We start from the raw sequence: 10,250 nt of genomic DNA, 5'->3' as shown, positions 1-10,250 counted from the left end.
ATGAAAGGTCTCTTTGAAGATTAATCAATAGGAATGTATAACATATTTATATTATTTTATGTTTATGGGTTTCTTTGAAGAATAGAAATATCTTTAATAAGTTTAAAATATTTTTATAAAATTAAATCATAAAAAATTAAATAAAATGGGTAAAAACAGATAAATCTGTTTGATCGATAAAAATCCAATAGATTACCTCAAAGCAGTTGTGCTATAAACATATGACGAAAGTACTTCCTCTTCGAATTGAACTTAATTTTACTCAGTTGAACATGTTCATAAACTAGTGCTCATCCTGATCAAGACTAGAAGAGTACCAGATATGCCGTAACTTGATGAAATGGGATGGAGATGCAGATCGACACCCACTAACCTCAATTTCTGACTTTCCCCTCTCTTCTCCTTCGTGCTAGCACAACTTTTCATATCTCTAGGCCTTTTTTCGAACAATTATTATGCTCACATGATTTTGTAATGTTGTCACCACCTTTGACGGCTCAGAATTGACGAACATGTCTTTGCCATTGCCCCTTCTTCCTACAATGAGAGAGAGCCCAACCAAATATCACAATCAATATTCATAGAGTTGAGGAAGAAGCTTTCTAAACCCTCCATCAACTGATCCCTGATCCAACAACTCTCCCAGGCCTATGGATTGGCATATGATTTCCCTGTCACTGGTCTCCCCCTGCCAACTGCCAAAGAACAACATAGGTGAAGACGAAGCAAAGAGGAACCAGTGGAGTAACGGAGGAAACTCGCCAGCAGGCCAGTAGGAGATCTAATAAGATTTAGTCAATAGTAGTAAAACAAGTATTCTATACTTGTTAGAGACAATATGAATATAAAACATATAAGTTCAAAGATAGACTAGGATCAAATACATACAGGGCAAAATATAGATAGGACCCAACGGTCACAATTATAACATGACATAGCCGTTATAATAGTTATAACGACTAGGATTAAAGCAGATCGAATGATCTAGGGCGTTTGATCCATAGCCGTTATACTAGTTATAACGGCTATGATTCAAACACTTACTAAATATACTATAACTCTATTTTATAAAAATATTATCCAATGTTCATGGTAATATTGAGGAATAAAGAGATCTAGCTGCATCTTGGTGTCGTTGTCTCTCTCTCTCATCTCCCTCCTTTCCCTCTCTCTCTCGCTCCTAATTTCTTCAGCGAGGTGCAATCTTTATATGGTATCATGGCCAGGTTCGGCGATCAAGATGGCTCAAGGAAGCTCGTCAACTATAGTGTCAACCGGAGAAATCGGCACAACAACTGTTGGACAAGTCTAGAACGCGATTCCTCCTGGAATCATAATCAATCCACGTCTGTAAAGCAAGAATTATCAGATGTGGAAGAGCTCAGTGCTACCAGTGTTCTATGAGTATGATTTGATGAAGTTTATAAAAGGAATATCTCCTCCAGTCTTGATTGCAGATGCCCAAGGATGCATGGTCAAAAATCCTGAGTTCAAGACATGGTGGAGAACAGATCAACAGGTTTTGGGATTCCTTCACCAAACTATTTCCGAGGCCGTACGACCATACATTCATAAGGCAAAGTCTTCACGAGAAACCTGGGAAAGTTTGGAAAACACCTTTGTTGGCTGGAATCAAGCTCGAGTCATGGAACTTCAATGGAAATTTCACAACATGAAGAAAGGTACACTGAATGTGGATGATTACATAAAGCATTTTAAATAAGTGATAGAATATTTAGAGCAAATGGGTCACCTAGCGGATGAATCGTCAATCATCTACACATTCTTAAGAGGTTTGGGCTCTGCATATTCTCAATTTGTAGTCAACATCAATGCAAATCTTTATCATCTGACGTTTGATGAAATTGTGGCTCATCTTAAGTCACATGATGCCTTTCTTGTTTTCGAAGAAGAAGAAGAAAATAATTCTTTTACACCCATGGCTAACAATATGCAGATTTAGAGAAGTCACTAAGGAAACAATTACCAGAGGAAAAACTTTGGCCTTAGCAGATTTAATTTCCAAAGCGTGGGATGCGGAAGAGGAAGAAATCAAAGATTTCTACCCAAATGTCAGATATGCTTCCAATTTGGACATAGAGCAAGGTAATGCCCAGAATCTCAGAGCCAAAGACTGAGAACAAAATCCTCAAAAACAAATTCACAAGCATTCCTATCAGAAAACCAAGAGTGGTCCCCTGATAGCGGAGCAACACACCACGTCGCTGCAGACCAGAACACTTTGTCTCAATCAAAGCCATATCCTCAGAATGATCAGCTCCAAACAGGTAATGACTCAGGTTTCAAGATCTTATCCATTGGCTCCTCCAAAATTACTACCTCTAATCGAATTTTATATCTAAATGACATTCTCCATGTCCCTGATAAAACCAAGAACCTATTACCTGTCCATAACTTTACTAAAGATAAAAAATGTTTTCATTGAATTTCACGACTTTTACTGTCTTGTGAAGGACAAAGCAACCCATCAAGTTTTACTCAAAGGGAGGTTAGAAATAGACTTTATCATCTTGATATTCAGGATCTCTCTATATGTGCTTGTTGGGGAAAAGGTATCTTCAGAGACCTGGCACTCCTGCCTTGGGCACCCTCAATTTCGTATTTTGAACTCCATTTTGAAAAAAATTGGTCTCCATGTCTTTCCAATTACCTCACAATTCATACATGAACCTTGCAATTTAGCTAAATCTCATAAATTATCATTCGTGACCACTAATCATTTATCAAGTAAAGATTTCGAAATCATTCATTCAGATTTATGGGGACCTTCACCTGTTTTATCTTGATCAGGTTTTTCATATTATGTTGTTTTTATCGATGATTGTAGAAAATATACACGGATTTATCCTCTGAAGAGCAAAGGTGATCTTCTTTCTGTCTTGATCGAATTTAAGAATCGCGTAGAAAAACAACTAAGTACCACCATTAAGTATGTGCAATCGGATTGGGGGAGGGGAGAATTTCGATCACTAAATACCTACTTAGTGATCAAATGGGATCATACACAGGGTGTCTTGCCCTCATACACCCGAGCAGAAGGGAACTGCTTAGAGAAAACACTACAATAATATTGAGACACCTCTTGCATTATTAAAACATGCTAACATGCCAAAATATTTTTGGGATGAGTCTGTTGCTAATGATATTTTTCTTATAAACCAACTTACTACACATATTCTTCAAAATAAATCGCCACATGAAGTGTTGTTTAAACATCCTCCAGACTACACTTTCATGAGAACTTTCGGCTGTTTAGGTTATCCACATCCTAAACCTTATGCTCAAAAAAAGCTTGAAGATAGATCAGAAAACTGCATTTTTTTGGGATACAGCTCGATGCACCGCAGGTACAGATGTTGGTCTCTTGAGACAGGTAAACTCAATATTTCCCGGCATGTTGTCTTTTATGAAGAGTCTTTTCCATTTAAAAGATATGAGAAAAATCAATCTGAAGGGATTTTAAGTTCCTTTCCATCAAATTTGTTCAATCCTTCTTCCAAAATTGATACATCAAAATCTTTCTCGAATTTTAACTTACTATTCCGATCATATAAAAGATCCGATACATTATGAATCAACTAAAGATGTCAAAAGTGTGTCTTCATATTCAGTCAGCAATACGTCCTCTAGTTCACTTGTTTTTAACTCGCTAGCGGGGCAACTCTCATGCTCTGTTAACTCTAGAACAAGAGAAGAACCAAATAATTTCCTGAGTTCTTCTGTTGTCAAAGCACAGCAACACTATCCAGATGTTCTGAATAAAAAATATCCATATATTATTACAACATTTGATCAGACTCCTGACTCAGATATTAAATTGAAAATGAAGAATCTTACTGATTTACCAGATGACTACAGTTATTGTCCAAAAGAGTTATTCCTATGTTCTGTACAATATCCAATTCCATCGTGTTTTCATAGTACCAAAATCAATATGTCTGAGCCTACTTCATTTACTACAACATCCAAAGATCTCAATTGGATGCAGGCCATGTCTTCTGAATTTCATGCTCTCATGAAAAACAACACATGGAAACTTGTACCTCGTAAATGGCTTCCTTCGGGGTGACTTACATGAAAATTGGCAAATACATCAATTAGATGTATCAAATTCCTTCCTTCATGATGACTTACATGAAACCATTTTCATGGAACAACCACCAAGATTTAAAAATAAAACATTTCATGAACATGTGTGTCATTTAAATAAGTTAATCTATGGATTAAAACAGTCTCCGGAGCTTGGTTTACCAAACTCCCCAGTAAACTACTAACACTTGGTTTTGTTGGTTTAAAAACAGATACATCTCTATTATTCAAATTTGAGCCTAAGCCACTCTTTGTTTTAATTTATGTTGATGATATCTTAGTTCTGGATCCCAACTCTCTCGTTAATTCTTGAGTATTAAATTTCTAAAACAAGGTCATGGTTATTTTCTAACTCAATCCAAATACATCTTATCCATTCTTGAGCGAACAAAAATGGATAATTGCAAACCCCTTCCTACACCATGTGCTCTTTCAGAACCTGCTAAATTAGATACTCCACTCACAGATGGGACTATCTATAGGCAAACTACTGGTGCAATACAATATCTGACTTTAACTCAACCAGACATTGCATTTGCAATAAACAAGGCTTGTCAGAAAATGCACTCACCAACGGTTGGTGATAGGCAATTTCTCAAACACTTACTTCGATATTTGAAAGTGATTGTGTATCTTGGACTATGTATCCACAATGATCCCAATCTAACTTTAAATGCTTTTAGTGACTCTGATTGGGCTGGAACTAAAGCAGATCGAAGGTCCACGAGTTCTTTCCTGTTATAGATTGGTAAAAATCTTATTTCATGGAGCTCTATGAAGCAACAAACTGTGGCATGCTCAAGTAGAGAGGCTGAATAGAAAGCACTGGCAAATTGTGCTGCTGAGATTCTATGTATACAATGAATTCTAAAAGAAATTCAGATTCATCCTGATCATAATACAATCTTGTGGTGTGATAACATCAGAACTACTTATCTGGCAGCCAATCCAGAATTCCATGCGAGAACTAAGCATGTAGAAATCGATTTTCAGTTTTTGCTTGGACAGGTGGCCTCCAAGGACATTCAAGTCAAATTTATAGGAAGTGAAGAACAGCTCGCAGATGCTCTGAAAAAACCACAGCCAAGAGCTTGGTTTCTTCCACTACGAGGCAACCTCAACGTTCTAGAGAGGCTATTGAGCTTGACGGGAGGTGAAGATGAAGCAAGGAGGAACTAGTGGAGTAACAGAGGAAACTCGCCAGCGGGCTAGTAGGAGATCTACTAAGATTTAGTCAGTAGTAATAAAACAAGTATTCTATAGTCGTTATTATAACAGGACATAGCCGTTATAATAGTTATAACGACTATGATTAAAACAGATCGAACGATCTAGGCTGTTTGATCCATAGCCGTTATACTAGTTATAACGGATATGATTTAAACACTTACTAAATATAGTATCACTCTATTTTATATAACTACTAACCAATATTAATGGTAATATTGATAAATCAAGAGATCTAACTACATCTTGGTGTCGCTGTCTCTCTCTCATCTCCCTCCTTTCTCTCTCTCTCTCTCTCCCCTAATTTCTTCAAGCGAGGTGCATTACAATAGGGAGTGGAAAAGGAAACGTTTATGCCGGCCATTAAATCTACTTGGACAGTCCAAAGGCTGCAGTCTACTGTTATGAGTTGTCACATACAAACGACTTTCGTCTCTCGAGATGAATTGGGCTCTCTGAGCAGTTTCTAATCGTAACTTAAGGATTACGGTCAATTAATATTTATGCAAGAGGAAAATTTTACATTTATTCGCACTAACCTCAGTAAATTCCTCTATCATAATTGGAATAAGCTTACAGTATTCCTAAATCAGATATTTATAAGGTGCAATAATATTGATGTCCCATAAGAAAAGTCAAAATAAACATATTATGTGCTTCTATAGTGCATGCCACTCAAAGAATCCTGCCCTCGGCCCACAACGATGTTTTAGAGTGGAAATATATCACATTTCCAGCTCACGATTAGTAGGAATGGCACATAGAGGTTCCTGTTTCTTCATCACAAGCCCAAACGTCTCTTTCAGTCCTGACTCAGCATCACACCTTCCTGGCAGAACCCAGTCAGAGGAGTGCAGCGGCGATGCAAGAACGAACATAACCATCCACTCCCCAAGAGAGATGCCAGCGCAGATTCTCCTACCTGCCCCAACAGAGGAAGCGAAAGGTGCCACCGTTGTATAGCCCACGTATTGATGAAAATTTTAGTCCCCTTAGGAATTGTATATCCAGAAATGATGCTGTCGGAGCTGGGGTAATGGGGCACCAGCAGAGGCAGTACTGGATGGAGGCGTAAAGTCTCCTTGAATACAGCGTTGAGGTACCTCAACCTAGGTAGGTGTGCCTCTTCAACAATGTTCCCCATACCAACTACATCAGTGATTTCCTCTTTAGCTGTCTTCATCTTATCAGGATGATAGAGAAGCTCGGCCATGGCCCACTCCATTGTGGCAGTAGTGGTGTCTGTTCCTGCAGCAACCATGTCCTGTAACAACTTCATAGTTTACATCCAAGATAGTGATGGACATGATGAAGATGTTTGAGATGATTTGGAGATCAGAGATTAGATATGATTACCAGTAGCACAGCCTTTATGACGTCCGTAGTCATAGAGGACTGCAAATCGGGCCTCTGTGAGAGATCCAGCAGCACCTGTAAGAAATCCCTTGTACTCTCTTCCACAGTCTTCCCTTGGCCTCTACGAAATAACAATCAGGTAACTGATTTAGAACTTAGAAGGGAATCCTAACGACTAAAAGAAACTTAAAATATGGTAAACCATAAAAAACAACATAAAATCTAACCGTCAACCATATCTTAAATATTTGATCAATAGGACACATGTTGTACCCCAGTTATAAACAAGAAAGAATGCACTAAAAGAAAACTTTAAAAACGAAAAAGGTTTGATAAACGGCCAGGACGAGAAAACATCTCAGCAAAGTTTTTTTTAAAGAACCATGAATAGAATACATCTTTTTTTGTACCGAGACATAACTCAGTTACCTGGTTGTTCCTTCATAGCCTCCTTGGGTTGCCGCTTCTAGCGCCGTCAGCCGCTGCTGAATGATACCATCAAGAACACAACTGATGGTGGCAGACGATTTCCTTGTCCGCCTCTCCAAAACCTAAAGATCAGGCGAAGCTAGAGCAGGATTGAAATCAGAGATGTTGGGCACACCAAACAAGACGATAAGTTCATCAATTGCCCGTTGAAATTCCTTAGCCATGCCTTCTATTTTCACGTCATGCGACTCCGAGCCTCCCCGCAGCATTCCCATCATCGAATTCATCGTTACAAGTGTGAACAGCTCGCGTAAATTCACTAACTCGCCAGCACTCGCCTTCACCTTCTCCACCATCTTCTTGACTACTGTCATCCGTACATCGTAGAGGCCTTTGAGAGTGGCGGGGCTGATCAGCTCATGCATAGCGACTTTACGTACCATGCGCCAATGGGGGCCATAGGGTGCCCAGAGAATATCCAAGCAGCCATACGAGGAGACGGCGGCCATGGCTGGAGTGTCGTAGTTGGCAAAGACGGCGTGCTGGTCTTTAAGAGCTTCCGTAGCCAATTCTGGAGACGTTAGCACGACGCAGAGTTTGGCCCCAAGACGGAGGCTCACGACAGGGCCATGCACGTCGGCGAGCTCTTTGAGGCATACATGGAGGTCAGCACGTAGGAAGGAGAGGAAGCCTAGAAGAGGTAGTCTGCGAGGTCCTGGAGGTAGAACATCTGTCCCACTTCTTTTTTTATTCTTGGGCTTTCTCAGAAAGTATAAGGTAATCATCATAACCATGATAGTTGTTGGAAATCCCAAACCCCCCAGCCCTAAGTTTCAGGACTGTGGGGGTTGACTTGGTACATCCTAGAAAGTAGGATGACTTGGTACATCCTTGAAAGTAAGATGACCTAGCACATCCTTGAAAATAGGATTGTGCCTACTTTCTAGCATCGTGCCTAGTTTTTTGGGGGCATTTAGGCCTTGGGCTATGCCTATAAAAGGCCCCATTTCCTTTGTTTTCTTCACCCCAGCATCCCTTGATGTATTCATCATTTGTCCCTTTGAGTTGAGTAGTGTTTCTTGAAAGTTCATTTGAACTAGAAATCTCTTCCTCTTCCTCTCTCTCACTCTTGGAGTTGGTGCTCTCTTGACGATGACGACGCAGGGACGTGACAAGGCTAACTACTACGCCTTGGTGTTTCTCCTCGTATCGTCTTGGGATCATCGTCTACATCTTCTGCAGTTGTCCACGTCCAAGTACGCTTCCGCGAGTGTGTGCGCCCAACAATAGTAGAGAGGATGAAGAAGAGGGTCTTCATTTCTCCTCCGTCTTCGTCGGCTCGTGGCTCTGCAATCTGGAACTTTGCAGGTTTTAGCTGTCAGAAACTCGCCGGAGAAACGACGCGGTTAGACGTCGCCTGCGAGATCACCGCCGAACACCAGTGACAGGAGAAGGAGCACCTCCGTTGTAAACTCAGAAAAAGCTCTCATAAAAAGAACCTATTACATCTTCTTAAATAGGGAAACAGCAGGGGAAGGAAAAATAATTACCGATCACCAAGATCGGATAGTGTTGCGCGGCGTGGAGAAACTCCCGCATCACTGCACACCTTGCCCACGATGCAGTTACGTGGCCACGAACCCACGTGCAAGGCTCACGTTGACATTAGCAGTCGCGGGTAATATAAAAAGGGGATTTTAGAACACGTTGCTGAAGGGGGATTCACAACTGGCAGTTGAGTAGGAGCCACAGAATTTCCGCTATCTCTTTCGAATTTAATATAAAGAAACTCCGTCTAAGCTCACGTATATGCAAAAAATCTACTCACAACTTTACAAGTAAGAAATAAAACCTCGGCAGACGGCTCAACAACAATATGTCGGTGTGCGTTGCGGTGGGCGAAATCCGTCAGTGTGGTAAACTTGTTCAAGGTGTAGTGCATGTGGAACAATTCGCAGCGTTTACCGCATAAAATCGAACAATCCGGAAAGATTCAGAGAAAGAAAGATGAGGATAGAGTGTGTGCGTGTGAAAAAGAAGACCGAGCGAGAAAGCGAGAGAGAGATAGGAACGAACGAGATAGAGAGAGAGGGAAAGAAGACCGACACATGCAGCGAGAGGGAAGAGAGCCAGATAGATAGATGGGGAGAGGAGAGAAAGAGATAGAGCGAGCGAAGAGTGAGCGAGATAGAGGGAGAAAAGGGCGAGCGAGATAGAGGGAGAGAAGGGCGAGCGAGATTGAGAGAGAGAGGAACGAATAGGAGATATAAATAGATAGAAAGATAGAGAGAGAGAATAGTTAGCGAGATTGACAGAGGGTAACGAGTAAGATAATTACAGAGAGAATAAGAGAGAGATGTAGATGGAGGTAGAGGAGCGACTCAGAGGGGGAGAAGAGCGTGATAGAGAGACAGAGAGAGGGAGAGAAGACCGAGCGAGATAGAGAGAGAGGGAGAGAAGACAGAGCGAGATAGAGAGAGAGAGTGAGAGTAGAGCGAGCGAGATAGAGAGAGAGTGAGAGTAGAGCGAGCGAGCGAGTGAGATAGATAGAGAAAAGACCGATGGAGCGAAAGAGAGAGAATAGAGCCAGGGAGAGTGAGAAGCGAGTAAGATAGAGAGAAGAGCGAGCGAGAGAATGAAAGGGAGTCAATATTTCTTCTTTATATATTTATTTTTTAAGCATTCGCGCACAACTGAGAATTCGCCGCACAGGCCACTTTGCGATGCACAGTGCGTTTTTTCTGGGCGTGCGGCGAATCAGCACGATTTGCACATCTCAATAGAGTATGAACCGTATGGTGAAAGTCAATGTAACACGTGGGATAAAAGAACAGAACGCCAAGGTGCTCTTTGAGGGAATGACGATTTCCTTCCCGTCCAAACGGAGATGGGATGAACTTAATCTTTGGAATAGAGTTTCCGACTAAGTGATCCTTCCGTAAGATTGCAGTCCTTAGTTTATTTTTACCCATGCAAGAAAAGAGAATAAAATTGTGAGAGAAGGAAGCTGCGACAAAAATATATTTCAGTTTAAGCGATGAAACTTTAGATGTCCGATAAAATATACTAGTCAAGATATTAAATACGAATAAAATTTATGATATCCGGATGATTCTATTTCCTGGAAA

At 40.6% G+C, this 10,250-nt stretch overlaps 1 pseudogene across 1 annotated transcript; it reads right to left on the bottom strand.

Moving 5' to 3' along the window:
- Positions 1-5,910: 5,910 nt before the first annotated feature.
- LOC144711870 (cytochrome P450 71A1-like) lies at positions 5,911-7,936 on the bottom strand (annotated as a pseudogene). The gene is made up of 3 exons (XR_013583678.1): positions 7,123-7,936; positions 6,694-6,814; positions 5,911-6,601 (listed from the first exon to the last, which is right to left on the bottom strand). The product of XR_013583678.1 is annotated as a cytochrome P450 71A1-like (transcript).
- Positions 7,937-10,250: the final 2,314 nt, after the last annotated feature.

The sequence above is a fragment of the Wolffia australiana genome, chromosome 14 (genome assembly GCF_029677425.1).
Source record: "Wolffia australiana isolate 7733 chromosome 14, ASM2967742v1".
NCBI classification, from domain to species: Eukaryota; Viridiplantae; Streptophyta; class Magnoliopsida; order Alismatales; family Araceae; genus Wolffia; species Wolffia australiana.
Note: the sequence above shows the minus strand (reverse complement) of the source record. Positions and strands in the feature narration are given on the sequence as shown.